The sequence below is a fragment of the Capricornis sumatraensis genome, chromosome 19 (assembly GCF_032405125.1).
Source record: "Capricornis sumatraensis isolate serow.1 chromosome 19, serow.2, whole genome shotgun sequence".
NCBI lineage: Eukaryota > Metazoa > Chordata > Mammalia > Artiodactyla > Bovidae > Capricornis > Capricornis sumatraensis.
In genome coordinates, this window is record NC_091087.1 from 40,871,868 (window position 1) to 40,890,292 (window position 18,425).

The 18,425-nt window shown below is 48.8% G+C and overlaps 1 pseudogene; it reads right to left on the reverse strand.

Annotated features, from left to right (window-relative positions):
- Nucleotides 1–357: 357 nt before the first annotated feature.
- LOC138094981 (14-3-3 protein epsilon pseudogene) lies at nt 358–12,577 on the reverse strand (annotated as a pseudogene).
- Between the last annotated feature and the right edge of the window lie 5,848 nt (nt 12,578–18,425).

Sequence of the window (18,425 nt, forward strand, 5' to 3'; positions counted from 1 at the left end):
CAAAATTCTAACAGCTTTTGAATGTAATTTCCATTGCTAATGGTGATCTTGCGGTGTCTGCAAGAGACAATGCAGTAATGCTGAAAAAGCCCCTCTGCACTCCTGTTAGTGCTCTTAAAGATCCTAAAAGCTGGGACCAGTAAAATCCACAGAAACTCACTCTTGCCTTTAAGAACTTTAGAAAACCGTTAACAACAACAATAACAAAAAAACCCAACAGGGCAGGAACTCAAGTCTGAGGCCATACGAAAAAGTCAGGTTTGGTGGTTCCCAGTAACAATGGGGGAATTTCCAAGATGGGTGGGATGGGAATGTCTGGGGTAGTCAGAGATGGCTTCTCATGTTGGCTTTTCTGTGTCACCGATTGTCATCTTCCACATCCTGCAGCGCTTCTTTATTCCGCTCTTCACCATCACCCTGCATGTCTGAAGTCCATAGTGTCAGATCATCACTGACAACTGTGTGATAGGTGGGGAGTCCTTACAGCTTGCCTCACTCAGTGTGCTCAGTTCTGCAACTGCCTCATTAAAAGCTGCTTTTGTCAACCTGCAGGTATGCTCAGGGGAATTAAGAATTTCATAGTAGAATACGGAAAAATTGAGAGCAAGGCTAAGTGAATGGGACGTGTCGATGGAAGTTCTGTCACGGCAACAGCACCAGCAGCTTTATAAGCCATCAAGCTGTTCTCCACAGCCTCCTTCCTGTCATTTCTTACGGCAAATTCAGCCAGATACCTGCGCTAATCCCTTTTCATTGTATCATAGAAAAGCTTGGGCTCAGCCAGTGTTAGGGGCTGGAGTGCGGTGTTCATCCAGTACACCCAGAATGTCACAACGGATTAACTGTAGCTCGGTCTCAACCATTTGCCGATATTCCCAAATCATTTTTAGTTTGTCTTCTCCTCCCTTGTTTCCTTCTTTGTTGCTGGTTATTCTCCAGGAAGCTCTTCTACTTCTAGTCACAGTTTTTATATGCACAGATAGGAGGTTTCTTCCTTCAGCTGTCAACTCCGCATCCATCCCTGCTACTTTCTTCATTGATTTCACCATTCCATCGCATTGCTCAGCCTGCTCGGCCTGCTTCGCCTGATACACCAGATTGCGAAGGATGGAAGCAGACAGTGTCTCCCACTCTTAGCCTCTCACTCCACTTCTGAGCAACGAAAATGGCAGTGTCTCAATCCTCACTGATATTCATGAATCTGTGGCTTGATGCCTTTCATCATATTTAGAAAATTCTCAGTCATTATCTATTCAAATATTTGAGCATGTCCTACTATCTCTTATGCTCAGCTCTGTTTATTCCTCAATTCCTTTTCACTCTGTGCTTCAGTCCAGATAATATCTATTGATTGGTCACTAATCTTGTCTTCTCTGTATACAGTGTCCTGTTAAACCCATTCAGTGAGTTCTTAATTTCAGATATTTTGCAGTCTAAAACACCAATATTTTTCATTCTTATAGAGTCAAGTTTTCTCTTTAAATACTCAAGCTTTTCACCCATTTGGTCCATCTTTTGCTCTATTCTCTTTAACAGATTATCCTTACTTATTTTAAAACCTTTGTTTGAGATGTCACCTCCTATTTGGTCTAGTTCGCTGCATCTCAGTTTGGAAAATGGCCTCAGGAAGAAAGTTGGTTAAACATGGGGTTCGCTTTGTGTGTCCTCCATCTGTCGAAGATCATAGCCCTGTTTTGCCTGATGTCCAGTCCCTGCAAACTATTGTTGTTTATACTGCTATGATGAAGAGAAAAGTTGAACATATGGCATGGGGGTGAGGATAGGGGCTGTGTAAGAGAAGTGGACAGACCTTGAAGGATCAGGAGGTGCCATAGAATTATCCGCCATGCTCTGTTGTCCTGACTCCATAGTGCCCTGAACCCAGCACCATACTCCAGCCCCAGGGCCCACATAGCAGGGAGAGTAGAGTGGCAAGAAAGTGGCTCCAATGGACCACAGGGGTCTCTGCAAATGACTGGAAGAGGGAACAGGGCAGCAAGAATAGTCTTTGGGCCTAAGTTTCTCAGCCAGAGGGGCCATGTGGGAGAACCTAGGAGGAGGATGGGGCAGCTTTCTTAGAACTACCATCCAACCAGAGGAAGCCAGTATTCCATGTCTATCCAGGGCACTAGGGCCCTCCCTACTGTCTTCATTTATTTGCATCTTTTTGCATGTCATTTGTCATTTGCATAGGGTCTCATTTTATGTCAAATTCATAGTCTCTGCTTATTCCTCCCTATTTGGGTATAGGGAAAAGTGGACCTTCAGCTCAATTCTCCTTGGGGAATTTTATTTTAACTCTTAGTATACTACCAAGGTCATTTAGACTGAATTTTAATTTTTAAGCTCCCTTTCTGAGCAGCTTTAACTATTAATAAGGATTGATTATTTGATGACTACAGGGGTCTTCCAAAAACCAAAGAGAGATTTAAATTATTTTTTAATAGAATAAAGCTTGTTCTCTCTTCAGTTCAGTTCAGTTCAGTTCAGTCACTCAGTTGTGTCCGACTCTTTGTGACCCCAGGAATCACAGCACACCAGGCCTCCCTGTCCATCACCAACTCCCGGAGTTCACTCAAACTCACGTCCATTGAGTCAATGATGCCATCCAGCCATCTCATCCTCTGTCGTCCCCTTTTCCTCCTGCCCCCAATCCCTCCCAGCATCAGAGTCTTTTCCAATGAGTCAACTCTTCCCATGAGGTGGCCAAAGTACTGGAGTTTCAGCTTTAGCATCATTCCTTCCAAAGAAATCCCAGGACTGATCTCCTTCAGAATGGACTGGTTGGATCTCCTTGCAGTCCAAGGGACTCTCAAGAGTCTTCTCCAACACCACAGTTCAAAAGCATCAATTCTTCGGTGCTCAGCTTTCTTTATAGTCCAACTCTCACATCCATACATGACCACTGGGAAAACCACAGCCTTGACTAGACAGACCTTTACCAAAACGATCCACTGGATTCTTTATAAGTCTAAAATATATAAATTACTGTATTGATCCATTAGATCCTTTGTAAATTCAAAATATATCCTAGATCTTAAAACATTTGCTATTTCATCCTCCTAGGAACTACTTTCCACCATCACTCATTAATTATTCTCAATCATGCTTTTTAAAAACAGAGACTAAAGTAATAAGAAAACAACAGAACGATGGAATTGCCTGGGCAATTCAATGGTGATATGAATCATTGCTATTCTACCATCTTTGAGTTTTTTTATTGCTCTGTCCGAAGCATTGGATATCTTTCAAGAAGGTATAAACAAGTCGGTCTGGAAACATTATCTTTGTTCATTTGTTTGCTTTAGCTTTCATCACACAAGATGAGAGTTCAGAATATTTAATTTTCCTACAAAGAAGAAAGAGAAAAAACCAGCCATTTCACAGTTTCTGAGCTATCTGTAGACGAATGCAACGTGAAGCAGCCTCTCTAGACTACAGTGATGATGGTGCATGCGTGCCCAGTTGCTGAGTCGTGTCCAACTCTTTGCAACTCCATAGACTGTAGCCCGCCAGGCTCCTCTGTCCATGGGATTTTCCAGGCAAGAGCGTTGGAGTGGGTTGCCATTTTCTTTTCCAGGAGATCTTCCCAACCCAGGGATTGAATTCAAGTCTCCTGCAGCTCCTGAATTGACAGGCAGATTCTTAACCACTGAGCCACTTGGGAAGCCTAAAGATGATGGTAAATTTGTATATAAGCAAAGTTGAGGTCTATGAATCTTCAGATATCTTAGAAGAATTTTCTCGAATTCAAGAATTGCCCCCACTTCTGCAGAGAGTGGGGAGCTGGAGACTGGAGAGGAATGGTTCTTTTTCAGGGTCACTCTCTTCTTGGTCTGTCCTGTTTCACAGAAATGTGTGACTCAGCCTGCCTTTATCATGGCATACAGTAGGTGCTGCCCTGCAAGCTGGAACAGGGCCGGCCCTAGGAGTAAGGAGGCTGTCCAAAGCCCCACTCCTGAGACCTGGCACTCGCCCAACTCATCTGCTACCCTTCCTTGGGCCTTGGGGCTCTTGAAGCTGTGGTTTTCCTCTGGGTGGTGACTCAGTGCCCAAGGCCTGCCCTGCATATGAACCTCCCCTTCCTTGGGCCTCACTGACTGCCCTGAACCAGAGGCAGCTGTGGTTTCTCCTAAAACAGCAACCACAAACTGCCAAGCCCACCCCACCTACCCTCCACTACCCACTCCACCCCTCAGGGCCCTAGACCCAACCTTGGGGTGTCAAAGGAAAGAAAACAGAAGGGAGGCTGAAGACTCCCATGAGATGTGGAGTTTATGAAGAGCTTTGCCTTTTATAGCACGAGTGTCAAAGATATACCCATTTCATAGATGGGGAGAATAAGGCCAAAATATTTTAGGGTCTCCTTTCAAATTAATTTATTCATTCCTTCAGCTAGCATTCCTCAAAAGTCCACAAGAACACAGGAGAGTAGACGCTGAGGTGTGATGCCCATATTTCCCTTCAAGGAAGGACTTGGTGTCTGGGGGCCAGGGCAGGAGGACTGTAGCTGTCAGCCCATCCAGGGATCGCTTCAGCTGCAGATACTTGCTTTACCCTGGGCCATGCCCTTCTCTGAGCGATCTGTTTCCAAAGACTAATCTAGCTGGGGTGCAGAGGCCCAGCTATTTCAGCTCAGTATGGGAATGTGAGGGGCCGTTCCATGCCAAGCTCCCAGTGAGGAGCCCAGGCTGGGTGGGGCCTGCAGTACAGCTCAGCTTCTCCCTCTGCCCAGTGCTGCCTCTTCCCCCTCCCTTCTACACTCATCAGTCTCCAGAGCTCTCCCTGAAGAACATCCAGCATGCTACACTTTGAGCCACAGTCTGCTTCCTGGAGAACCCACCCTGCAATACTTGACTTTCAAAGAGCTGCCAGCCCAGTGGCAGAGACAAGTAAGCAACCAAAGTGCAGGAAGGACGGCCCCAGGGGGACGCAGCCAGCAGAGGCCCCGAAACAGGCTTCGGGGCACAGGCAGAGAGGATCTGGGAGGCCCTGGCTAACAGCACTGAGGCAAGAGGCGAAGTGCCTCTCACCACCTGAAAGCTGCAGCGCAGACCCTTGGTTTTGTCAGGCGAGTGTATGTTGCTCGGTTCTTTGCCTCGTCACAACAAAGATTTGGAGCAACGGACATTAGAGCCCTCGGTGCGTCACAGCTCTCGGGTCTCGGACAAACCGTGTTATAGCTCTTAGGCAAATCAGTGTTACAGCTCTATTTTATTTAGAAGATAGCAGGAGAATCCATCCTCGAAGTGTGAGGGCATGCCAACCCAAAGACTTGAAGAGAAGAGAGTGGAGGAGTGCATGGGGGAGGGAGAGAGGGAGAGAGAGGGGGAGAGAACGCGTTGGGGAGGGGGAGAGCGGGGGACGGAGAGAGAAAGAGCGCAGGCACGCAGGAGAGAAAGAGCGAGAGCGCGCTTTGGCTCCTCCTTTTATGTGTTTTTCCCTCCCTCTGGGCCTGCCCTGTGCAAACTGGGCTTAGCCAGGAGCGCTGTTTGTTCTGCCTGAAGTCTTCCCTCTGGTCCTCGGACCTTCCTTTGACCTTCCTTGTTTTTTAGCCACCGCCATTTTGGACTCCTTTTCCCTATTCTACCTACCTAACAGTTTGGAGGAGGGACACCTACCTACCACGATTTTCTCTGACCTAATCTGTTCCTGTAAGAAAGACCCCCCAAGGTGGCCCTCTCCCAACTTTCTTCCTCAAATACATACTCTAACTGTGGGTCCAGGTGCCTCTTCTGTCTCCAGGGTCTTGTGGCCATCCAGAGGCAGCTGCAGAGCTCTGGGGCTGCTCACGGGAGCTGTTCTGGATCTTGAGGGCTCAGAAAGAGAGCAGACCCTTAGGTCAAGCAAAGGAACCCTAGGATTGTGAGGAACACAACTTGGTTCCAGTCCCACAACGAGAAACATGGCCAAGAGAGCAAGCAAGCTCTTCTCGCTGTGGGCACATTCCCACCGTATGGTCCAGCCTGCAACTTGCCACGCATCTGGTGATGAGAAACTGTGACCCTATGTCCCCTCCAACCAGAGGTCCCAGAGCTGATAATTCAGATAATCAGGAAGATCTTTCTTCCCTGGAGCCTTTCCTCCATCTCCCCTAGGGCCTTCCTCAAGAGTCCTATTCTGGCTTTAGGGGCTGTGGAATCTGTGCCATTCTGCCCGAGGCTGATCCTCAGCATAAATAATCCACCATTCGGATCCCAAGTCATTGTGGGATCTTGGGAACATTTCTTTCAGGGACCTCATTTTTCCATCTGTCTGACACAGGGGCAGGAGAGGAAGTCTTTCAGCTTCCTGACTGCCCTGACATTTGTGACCCAGTAGTAAATCAAGTTTATCAAAACCATGATCCTGTGCCTGCCCCCCACCCATCCCCTTTGTCTCCCTACCCACCCTCCAACTTTCCCAGGCCCAGCATCTGCCACTGCCCCTTTCCTGACCTTTCACCTCTCCTGGGACTGATAAGAGATGAGAGGGTTTGAAGTCAGCCTTGTTTCCCATCTGACTGTAGAGGATACTCAGAGGAGGTGCCAGTCACTACGTGCAGAGAAATAGCTACAACAAGCCAATGTTCCGGGAACTCCTGGAAATCATGTTGGAGAAATGCTTCCCTGGTAATGGATTGGATTGAAGAGTCCAGGGTGGGAAACAGCCAGTTCAAGGCTGTACTTGAACACGTGGATTTGGGACGTTATTCCGTTGCAGCAGAGAAGACAGAAAAAGTGCTGTTCATGCCAGACTCCTTTGTTATGAACAAGGATGACTCATCACAGACAATCTCTGCTCAGAGTGTACCATGGGCCCCACCATCCCCCACAAGGAGGACCAGTGGGAGGGGACAGAAATGGACTGGGCACAGGCAGTGGCTTTGAATCTAGTCCAGGATGAAGGGAAACCATGCCAGAGAGTTTAGCCAGGCCGCAGCTGCACCAACCCTGCCCCTGAGACAGCACTGGAGAGGAATGGAGCCCAGCCATCCATTCTTCTCAGCCAAGACAAGCTTAGGTCTGGTTGTGAGCATTACTAAGGGAGTTAGTGGCAAGCAGTGGGGGCTCAGCCTGCAACCAGCACCAGGGATCAGTCTATGACCAGGGTCAGTGCTCAGAGCACCGCCAGGATGAGAACTGAGCCTTGATGACATCAAGGGCCCTCACATTAATCTCCCTCCAGGTGGGGCTCAGAGCCAGGTAAGTTGTGGGAAGTCTGGGCTGGAAGGGAGGGTCTCTGCTTTCCTGTGTACAACATGGGGATATTTATTTCTGTCCTGCCTGATAACCACGATCTAAACCATATGCCAACTTCATGCTTTACAAAACACCATCCCTTTTAACCCTCACAAGAACCCTTATCAATATCTGCCTTGCAGGGTGAGAATGCACTTTATGAGATGGCTGAAAAGATGGGTGGGGTTGTTTGCTCAGTTTTTTTCTTTACATAGATTATGAATCTTTTTTTTTTTTTTTAATTTGGCTGTATCGGGTCCTAGTTGCAGCTGTGGCATGTGGGATCTTTCCTTGCAGCATGCAGGCTCTCCAGCACGAGGGCTCAGTAGTTGTGATGTGTGAGCTTACTACCCCGACTGGGGATTGAACCAAGTTCCCTGCATTGGAAGGCAGATTCTTAACCACTGGACCACCAGGGAAATTCCCTGATTGCTGTTTTAAAAGAATTCAGAGGATGGGAGCATCTCAAAAGGGAAGGCCCTTACTGTTATCATGGTTTCTTTTCATCTGTCTTTCAGTTAATTTTTATCTTCCCAAACTTACGTGCAAAAAATGTTTGCAGAGCCAAACTGTGCTAAAGTGTTAGAACAAAGACAGCACTCTCCTATGTCACTCCATCCTGCTCTTTCGAAGTGACCACTTCAATTCATTCAGTCATTTAGGAGACAAAAATCAGAAGACAAAAATCTCTGCAAAGAGATGAAACCAGTCAATCCTAAGGAAATCAATCCTGAATATCCATTGGAGGGACTGATCCTGAGGCTGAAGCTCCAATACTTTGGCTGCCTGATGCGAAGAACTGACTCATTGGAAAGAACCCTGATGCTGGGAAAGACTGAAGGCAGGAGGAGAAGGAGATGACAGAGGACAAGATGGTTGGATGGCATCACTGACTCAACGGACATGAGTTTGAGTAAGCTCCGGGAGATGGTGAAGGACAGGGTAACCTGGCATTCCACAGTCCATGCGGTCGCAGAGAGTCAGACATTACTGAGCAACTGAAAAACAACAACAAAATAAAGCACTTATTGCTATTATTTCTATCTCAGAGAAGTCCAATTTACATACCGCCTCTCGGCATTCCTCTCCTGACAGATGAGATTCACTTACGCTCTTTCCTCTCCTTTTGATATCATAACACTACATTTCTTGGTTACATTTACAGTCAGTAAATAGTGCTCGCTGCTAAGCCAAGTAATATGCTGTCCTTTCCTTTCTTCATACCTTTCTTTTCCTTTCTTCATAAACACCCTTCCTTGCTTTGTAAGCTTTCCTTCTTCAGAATTGTTGACTCGTTTTTTCATTCGCTTTTTTTTTTTGACACATCCCACACCCTGAAAAAGTCCTGTAAAATGATTCTTGATTCACATTTTCACTATCATTCCTTATTTTTTTTAACTCTGAGACACCCCTCCTGGAGCCCCTGGTTCTCCTGCCTCCATCTGAACTAATAGCTCTAGATCAGCCCCACAGCGGTCATCCTGTGCTTCTTCCCTTAATGATCTCTGTTTTTCCTGCATTCATCTTCTTTTTCTTCACAACAAAGACCACACCATTTATTTACAAAGGCCAGTGTGGGAGTTGGACGAGGTAGGGAGGGAAACCCACACAGATATCCTCTCTGGATTGCTTGGGACCCTTTCCCACTAGGAGAAATTTCCATTCTTCTTGCCTCCATATTCTCAGTAGTGGCTCCTTATTTCTTTCTTGGTTTATGCCCTTCTGTGAGCTGGAGCACATCCTCCAGTAGCTTCCTGAGGAAGTTTGCATGTGAGATAAAGTTTTTCAAACCCTGTCTATCTGAAAATATCTACCTTCTCTTCTCACACTGTACTGATACCTCGGATGGGTATACAATTCTCAGTTGAAAATAATTTTCCTTCAGCATCTTCAAGGCATTGCCTTGCGGACTTCTGGCTTCGAATATTGCTATTAAGAGATCTGATGTCGACCTGATTCCTGATCCTTTGTATAAGATCTGGTGTCATTTTCTGGAAGCTCTACAGTCTGATCCAAAGAAATGAAGTCTCTTTGCAGGAGTGAAACAGAGTAAGGCCCTATGGGGCTCCCAGGCAAGGAGGAATTTCCGTCCCTCGTTTCTTGTAGGCAAGACTCCAGCCTTCATGACCTTCTCTGAGTTCCAAAGGGCAAATTTGTACAGTTGCTAATCAAGGGAGGAGAAGCCAAGAAACCACCTGAAGCCAGATTAGAGGGACCACAGAAGCTCTTCAAGATTAGACCTGACCACTTGAGATGGGATTAAAGGAGTACAGGCCCTACACTCACCCTACTCTTGCCAGAAATCCCACTTTTGAATCACTGTTATAAAATCCTTCATCAAATCCTCGCAGGTTCGGACACAGTTTTTCAAGGCAGAAGCTTGCTGTGTCCTCCTTTGCCTGGTAAAGTAATTAAAGTTATCCTTTTCTACTTCAAAATTGTCTCCCAGATTGGATTTGGCATCAGTGTACAGAGAGGCCAAGTTTTTGGTGACTGGAGTAGTATTTGAGGCTAGTCTCTGAAGTTTGTTCTGATCTCAGGAGGGTTTTTCTCAATTAGCTCTTTGCTTCTCTCTACAAACTTCTAGTTGGTCTAATTTTTAGCTAGCTTTTCTCAAAGCACTACCAGACTTAATTGCTTATCACCAATATTTCCATTGTTTTGAGAGCACCGACATGCTTGAATTTCCCCCCACTCTGTGCAAATAAAGCCGTTCCCTTGAGGAGAGCATCAGAGTTTTTATGGACTTCCTCTGTTTGTATGAAACATCTGTACCACTGCTCTGAAACTGCTGTCTTGGAGTGATATCCCTGCTTTATAAGGATGCTGGGTTGGGGCAGTAGCCTTTGGTCTTTTAAACTAGCCTCTCCTAGAATGTAACCTCCACCCTATAAGTGAGAGAGTGAAGGCCTCAGTATCCTCTGGTTCCCACGACTAGGGTAGACATTCCACCGTGAGTTGGAAATGGGTTGAGGAAAAAGGCCCCAGGCTTCTCAGCTACTCTTACCTGGAATACACCTCAACACAGAGGTGAGGGAGCTGTGACATGCTGGTGGCCTGCCACTCCCAGGGAGATCCTGTACCTCTCAGCTGGGCACTGGGGATAGAGAGAGCCCTGTGTTCTTGACTGCAGCTGCCTAGAGTGGAGCTTCTTTCCCAGTGACCTGGGAGGGGAGAGAGAAAGCAGGGCTCTAACTCTTCTTACTGTTAGCAAAACCTCAGCCTCTCTGTACATTGGTGCCATCAAATCAAATCTAAGACATTCCCCTTTTCTGTTGCTTTGGCCTCTCTTACATGTTAAAGACTTCCCTCAACTGTCTGAAAACTAGCTCTCTATTTGGCGGCTGACATCCCAATCCTGAAAGCATACTCATAGCAACTGGAGATCACTTTCCACGGAGAAGAAAGAGGGCCAACCATGGAGGTGGCCACACCTGGCTCAAAACCCATCTCCACATTTTTTACTCCAATTGGGTAAATCCTCCATGCATCATCTTCCTTTTTAGTAAAATAAAAATAATAATATACCTGCTGATCATACACAAGTGCTTGGCACACCAGAGGTCCTCAGGAAATGTTCACATCCCAGCCTCCCCCATCCAGAGGCTGATCTAAGACGCCTCAATCCTTATCATCTACACTGACCATTGGTATGTACTTCTCTTCCTTCTCTCTCCTTCCCTATTAACAGCATATGCTTGTGATCATGCCTCTACTGACCATGGAGGACAGCCCATCCTCATAATAAGACATTGCCACCATGCTGCCTTAAAGCAAATTTTGGTGACAGATGGACCTGGGAGTTAACAGATATGATGTAAAATCAGATTCTGAGCCTTGAGTTAATGGATATGATGTAAAATCAGATTCAGCCAGTGTCCCCAAGCCTTGGGTGAGACCCCTAAATATTTACTACAGTCAAAAAGATAGAGAAGACAGGAACAGGATGATTTAAGGGACTCAGAACCCACCCAAGAGGAAGACCCTCAGTGACAACCGGCATCTGGACCTCAGAGAAGAAGACCTCAGAGAAGAGGTTCCTCTCTGCCGAGAGCAAAGAGGGAGTGAGTCTTCAAGTCTTCCAATAGACTGGAGACACGCTTTTTCATGACAGCTGTTGAACTTCATGTACCACACCCCATCCTCACATTACCAGTGCCTCCCACTTCCCTCCAACTCCTTCCTGCTGCGCCCATTTTGCTACTCAAGCCCAGGCCATGGCTCTGTTTCCTGGAGGGCACCGTCTCCCAAGGCCTTGAAGCAGGAGGAGACAGGGATTGGCTCCCTTAGGCCAGCAGCGGGGGTCTTGGCCTCCACCCGAGAATCTGTGTGTTCTCGCCTTCCGCAGAACGTTCTGCACCAGGCGTCTGACTTCAAAGGCTCCCCGGGGCTGGGTCTGGCCCTCTTCCTTCAGCTATCTGATCCTGCCATGGTGGGTGCTCAAGCCTGAAGTCCCAGGGCCCAGGATGAGAGCTTGGCCAGCCCCATGCTGTAGCCAGTGCCCCCTAGAAAGGGCATTCCATACAGGGAGTTCTACCCACCTGAACCTTCTGCTGGGAATGTGTGCCTCCAGGCCTACACACAGCACACCTGGGCAGCCGGTCACCTGAGCAGAACCAGCACATTCGGTGCTCAGGGCTTTCCTTGCACTCCCGTGACCCCATCATTCACCTGTCACCTCTCCTGCATTTCTGAGGGGGCAACTGAGCGCATACTCTAAGACACACCTGGGAAACTCGACACCCCTCCATCTAATGGGCCTCAAGGGGCACCTCCTATGGGCCCCACACTGTGCTAGGTCAGGCAAGGAGAAAAACAAACAGCTCCCAGAATGCTTCCCCCTCCCGCAGCTAGCTGGAATAAAAGGCAACAGCTGCCAAGTGTCCAATAATAAAGCTGTGGGAGTCTAGGGGATCGAGCCATTTTAAACGGATGGACCTGAAAGTGTTCTCCAGCTTGATCTGGGTCGCATATTATATGCTCTAATTCAATTTAAAAAATCGTGACTGGCCCTAGCCCCTCAAACTCAGCAGAGACTAGACAAGCCAAGTGCAGAGTAGCAGACAGGTGAGAGAACCATTAACAGGGCCAGGTCTGGAGGCAGGCGGATGGCGGTGGGAAGCTGCAGTGGACGTGGGCTGGAGCCCTGGTCAAGAAAAAGGGCAACGTCTGGGGACTACAGAATGTCAGAGACAGAGGGGGTCAAGAGTGAGCGTTGTGAGGTGTGACAGCCAGGGAAGCCCTCGCTCTAGGGAGATCAGGGTACTCCGGGAAGCCCTGGTGTCCACACAGGTGATGGCGATGGAGGGCAGTGGTTTGCTGGCTTCTCCTAGGTGCTGACTGGGTGAGGACTCCATGATGGGAAGCTGAGAGGTCCAGGGCACTAGAAAATATTCAGCTTTCTGAAAAAGGTGACCTCAGATAGTCCAGCAGCGGCCAGTTCACAGGTCCGAGACCTCCACTATTTCCAATGCCTGGTTTCCCCGAAGCAGTCTAAGCAGGACCGCAGAAGAAACCTAGAGCCCAGCCCAGGCTAGGCAGGGGCAGCCTCATCATCTGTGTGGCCTAAAACCCTGTGTCTGCGGGACTTGTGTGGTGGAAAGGTGGACACGAAGTGCTCCGTCAACGTGAGGGCTGAATCTAGACCACCCATCAGGCTAGGCAGGAGCCCTCTCCGCATTTCTGGTCCTCCAGCATCTGCTCCCAGCGTAAGGGGCTCAGTACCTCACATTTTTCACTCCATTTTTACAATTCCTCAGTTCCAGGATGTTTTTCCCTCTATGGGGTTGAACTCTGCCTCCGGGAGATTCCTCAGAGGCCTAGGATATACGGGTCTCCCCCGGCTGCTCCTCCCTGTCCATCCAGTCTGGTACAGTACGCGGGCTCATCTATGGCTGTTAGGCAGGGGGGGCCCTGAAAGGATCCTAGCCCTTCGGGTACAGTCTCAGCAAGAAGGAGGAACAATCTCCTCCTCTGACCTGCATGCCATGCCACTATTAATTCAGCCCAAACTTTGGGGGAAGCCAAGTGTCTTGTTGTATGTTCACTTCAGCTCATAAGGGAGAAAGTTCTCATTTCACAGGCATGTGCCTTGGTTTCCCACAGCCAACTGCTGTTGGCCCCAGGCCCTGTCCCGTTGGGCCTCTGCTCACCTTATTCCCTTCTACCCACTACCACCAGTGTTCACCTCCCCCAGCTTCAGTTTACTCACCACTAAGCCGGGGATGGTAGCAGTGCGCACCTCACAGGATGAGGGATGAAGTGCAAGTCACATGTGCAAAGGGCCCGGCACACAGGGCTCAGCACAGGTGAGTCTCCTCACCTGGAAGCTGGCGAGAGGGGTGTGTTCACAGCCCAAGACCGCTAACAGGCAGGTTCTCATCACGAGGGGGCTCCTTGGCTGCAGGCAGAGCCGTGGCGGCGGGGAAGAGGTTTGGCTCTTACTGCAGGATTCCCTTGGGAATTCTCCGGTCTGGGTCTAGTCCAGGACTATCTTCGCTCCCTGATGACCTCAGAGCCCCTTCATCCTCACTCCTCTTTCAGAGTCACGGGGAAAGGGCACACTTTACTGTCTGCGCTTTCTAACCAAGTGCGCAAGGCTCAGAGGCTCGGCTGCACGGGGCCTCCTCCCCTGATCCGGTCCTGGTGGCTGCCGCTCCCAGGGGGCTCAGGCGCCGCCTCTTGAATGCTGCACACAGGGGTCCAGGTCCTTACTCTCCCTGCGCCTTGGCAGCCTGCTCTGTTAGGAAAGGCTTCCTTTCCCTCGTACCCCTCTTCCCTTGGAACTACCACCAGGGGTGAATAAATGGAGAAAGCCTGACATGATCCGAGAAGTCCCTCCGGGCCCCTGACTTTTGCCAGGTGGGCTTTCTCTGCTTCCTTGCGAGATGTGAGACTATTGGTCAAGGCTGTATCTGGGCGGAAGCGAAGCAGGGGTTAGCCGCGGGCCACCAGAAAAACCCATCCTGTTCTCAAGGGGCTGGTACTTGAGGCAACAGTGAAAGCCCCTGAAGCATCTTCAGGACACATTTAAAGCCACAAATTACATAATCCAGTACCTGAAATTTCTATTTCAAGGCCAGTGCTGGCCCCACCCACACTGGTAAGCCCCTCCCACCGACTCTGGCCTACTTGGACCCTTCCTCCTCAGACTAAACCGGTTAGCTTTGGGCTTTACCAAATCTGGGTCAAGTGCGCCTTCTGGCCCCAGGCCTCTGTACACACTGCACCCCAATCCTGCCATCCCTACTCTTTGCTAATGCCCACACCCTTAGAATTCAGCCCAGGTGGAATCCCCTCTGGGTTTCCCAGGTGGTTCAGATGGTAAAGAATCTGCCTGCAATGCAGGTTCAATTCCTGGGTTTGAGAAGATCCCCTGGAGGAGGGCATGGCAACCCGCTCCAGCATTCTTGCCTGGACAATCCCATGGACAGAGAAGCCTGGTAGGCTACACAGTCCATGGTGTTGCAGAGTCAGACACAACTGAGAGGCTAACACTTTGGGAACTTCCTCTGAGGTCCTTCCTTACTCCTCAGACCACCCCTGCTGGGTGGACTGTTCTGCTGGGCTCCCTGGGCACCCTAGGCCTACTTCCCTCCATCCCTTCCTCCCTCCCTGTTCCTGATGATAGGGCTGGGCCTTGGTCTAGGACAGTATGTGGAACACAGAATTTGAGAAATGAATGACTATGGGGAGGTTGTGCATGTAGGAGAGGAAGGTGTATCGAAACTCTCTGCACTTTCCACTCACTTTCCCTGTAAACTTAAAACCGCTCTAAAAAATGAAGTCTATTAATTTTTTAAAGAGATTTATGAATGAAGAAACATGATCAGCCCTTGATTATGCAACATTAACTTGCAGAGGCCACAGGCTACTGTACTTGAGGGAAGTACCCCAGGCTGACTCGTCATCCCGTAGGGCAGGGACTTCTCTTTCCTTATCAGCCCTGCCAGCCCAGGTCTGAGAGCACATGGGTGGTGTGTTCTGACTGGCATGTCCAATTCCCTGCCCATCCACCTGCAATGCAATGAGTTAAGGAGCCTGCAAAGTCATCTGAAGTTTGGACCGGGCCCTCCGTTGTCTGTGTTATGGCTGCTGATCTGTTCCTGCAACGTCAGGCTGACTGGGAAACGGAGCAGGAACTAACCCCAAGGCTCACAAACCCTCCACATGTACGTGACCTTGCAGGCTTTCTGCCCCTGACCTAGAGTATTCCTGCATCCCAAACCCCCACAGTCTCTCCAGGAGCCCCAGAGGGACTGAGCTGGAAGGAAAACGGGTCGATAGACCAGAGGGGACAGTCCTGACTCCAGGATACCTACCATTCAATTTCTCAGTGTTCCTGTTCACCAGTCATAAATATGTGGCAACACAATGATTTTTTTTTTCCTAGAAATTCCGGCTTTGGCCACTGCCCCCTGGAGGTGCAGGAAGATCAGGGCAGGCTGCAGAAGCCTCTGGGGCCTCCACCCTGCCCCAGCACCCCATTGTCCTCAGCCACTGCGCACGTGACGTCCTGGAAGAGGCCACACAGAGGCTGTCACGTGGTCTGTCACACTCCGAGACTCAAGCCCTTTCCCTCTGCTTCTGCAGTTGGTCTCTTTCTCTGGTCTTCCTCCAAAGCCCTGAGCCTGGAAGGCAGCATGACTCACAGCAAGAACCAGGACTTGTAGCCAGCCAGATCTTCCCCACTTAAAAGCTGTGGGACCTTGAGAAAGTGAAGTGATGCTTTTGAGCCTCAGTCTGTTCATCTGTCAAATGGGATAATACACTGTCCCTTAGGGATTGCTATGAGGATTACATCCTAAAAGGTAGCTGTGATTTCACAGGGCATGGCTTCTGAACAGTGCTTGCCTCAGATGCTCTGTGGTAGGGAGGCCACACATCCTGGTTTTCCCAGGACAGCCCCACTCGATGCCTATTGTCCTGGCATATTTACTGCCCCTTTTCACTCTCAGAAGAGCCCGCCTTCAACAACAAGATTCATGGTCAGCCTACTTGCGCCTCTCTCCATTCCCAGCTCAGGTCCAGGCTATCTGAGCAGCTTCATAACACTTTCTCCTTTCCCTTCTAAGAGGCCATGGCTTGGTATGCAGTTGGGAGGATTTTTATTTCCTTCTCTCTGAGCTTCAGGTTATTATTATTTTTAATGGGGATAGCAATGCCTATCTTGAAGGCTGCTTAGAGGATGAAATGAGATATGGTAAGCAAAGAGAGCTAAAACTACCACACAACTGCACTCATCTCACACGCTAGTAAAGTAATGCTCAAAATTCTCCAAGCCAGGCTTCAGCAATACATGAACCGTGAACTTCCAGATGTTCAAGCTGGTTTTAGAAAAAGCAGAGGAACCAGAGATCAAATTGCCAGCATCCGCTGGATCATCGAAAAAGCAAAAGAGTTCCAGAAAAACATCTATTTCTGCTTTATTGACTATGCCAAAGCCTTTGACTGTGTGGATCACAATAAACTGTGGAAAATTCTTCGAGATGGGAATACCAGAGCACCTGACCTGCCTCTTGAGAAACCTGAACTTGACCTGTATGCAGCTCAAGAAGCAACAGTTAGAACTGGACATGGAACAACAGACTGGTTCCAGATAGGAAAAGGAGTACGTCAAGGCTGTATATTGTCACCCTGCTTATTTAACTTATATGCAGAGTACATCATGAGAAATGCTGGGCTGGAAGAAGCACAAGCTGGAATCAAGATTGCCGGGAGAAATATCAATAACCTCAGATATGCAGATGACACCACCCTTATGGCAGAAAGTGAAGAGGAGCTAAAAAGTCTCTCAATGAGAGTGAAAGAGGAGAGTGAAAAAGTTGGCTTAAAGCTCAACATTCAGAAAACAAAGATCATGGCATCTGGTCCCATCACTTCATGGCAAATAGATGGGGAAACAGTGGAAACAGTGTCAGACTTTATTTTTTGGGGCTCCCAAATCACTGCAGATGGTGATTGCAGCCATGAAATTAAAAGACACTTACTCCTTGGAAGGAAAGTTATGACCAACCTAGATAGCATATTAGAAAGCAGAGACATTACTTTGCCAACAAAGGTCCGTCTAGTCAAGGCTATGGTTTTTCCAGTGGTCATGTATGGGCATGAGAGTTGGACTGTGAAGAAAGCTGAACGCCAAAGAATTGATGCTTTTGAACTGTGGTGTTGGAGAAGACTCTTGAGAGTCCCTTGGACTGTAAGGAGATCCAACCAGTCTATTCTAAAGGAGATCAGCCCAGGGTGTTCTTTGGAAGGAATGATGCTAAAGCTGAAACTCCAGTATTTTGGCCACCTCATAGGAAGAGTTGACTCATTGGAAAAGACTCTGATGCTGGGAGGGATTGGGGGCAGAAGGAAAAGGGGACGACAAAGGATGAGATGGCTGGATGGCATCACGGACTCGATGGACATGAGTCTGAGGGAACTCCGGGAGTTGGTGATGGACAGGGAGGCCTGGCATGCTACAATTCATGGGGTCGCAAAGAGTCGGACACGACTGAGTGACTAAACTGAACTGAACTGAAGCAAAGCACGTATCTGGCACAGGTCAGGTGCTAGATAAACAGGAGCACCCTTCCATGGCCTTCCCTCCCTGGTTCCCATCATGCCAGCTTCCTCTCCTCCCCCAACTGTGGGGCTCCAGAGCTCAACTTCTCCACTACCAAAGAGAGTGGATTTCAGAAGCTCCTAGGGACATATGAGCCCCCAAGCCCTGATCTCTCCCCAAAATAAGAAATGATCTTCACCTCCAACCCCAAGCTCCCTGCAGGCCCTAAGGAGCATTCTAGCCTCTCCTTCCTGCGTGCATCCATGTGTTTCTGTGGGCGGCTTCCAAGCCAATCGCTATAGCCGGAAACCCTTCAGCCCTCATCTACCTTGCCCACACAAACAGAAGGCACCTTTGAACTCTCCCCCACCCTTTTCCAGGAATCCAGAGGCTCCCAAAGGAGTCTGCGGGGCCTCCAGTCCCAGTGACCTGCTATCTGGGCCAGCAGGCAAACAGTAACCATGTCATTGTAGCAGATAAAGCTGCCATGAGGCCAGCCTGTTACAGCAAGTAACTGACATGCTCCTAGATCACACCTGGATTAGCAGCTGTCCTCCAAAGGCCGGAAGTTCTCATCTCCCATCTGGGCCTTGCCCTCACAGCCGCCTACTGTGATACTGCTGGCATTCTTTTGCTATTAGACAGCTAGCAGCTCT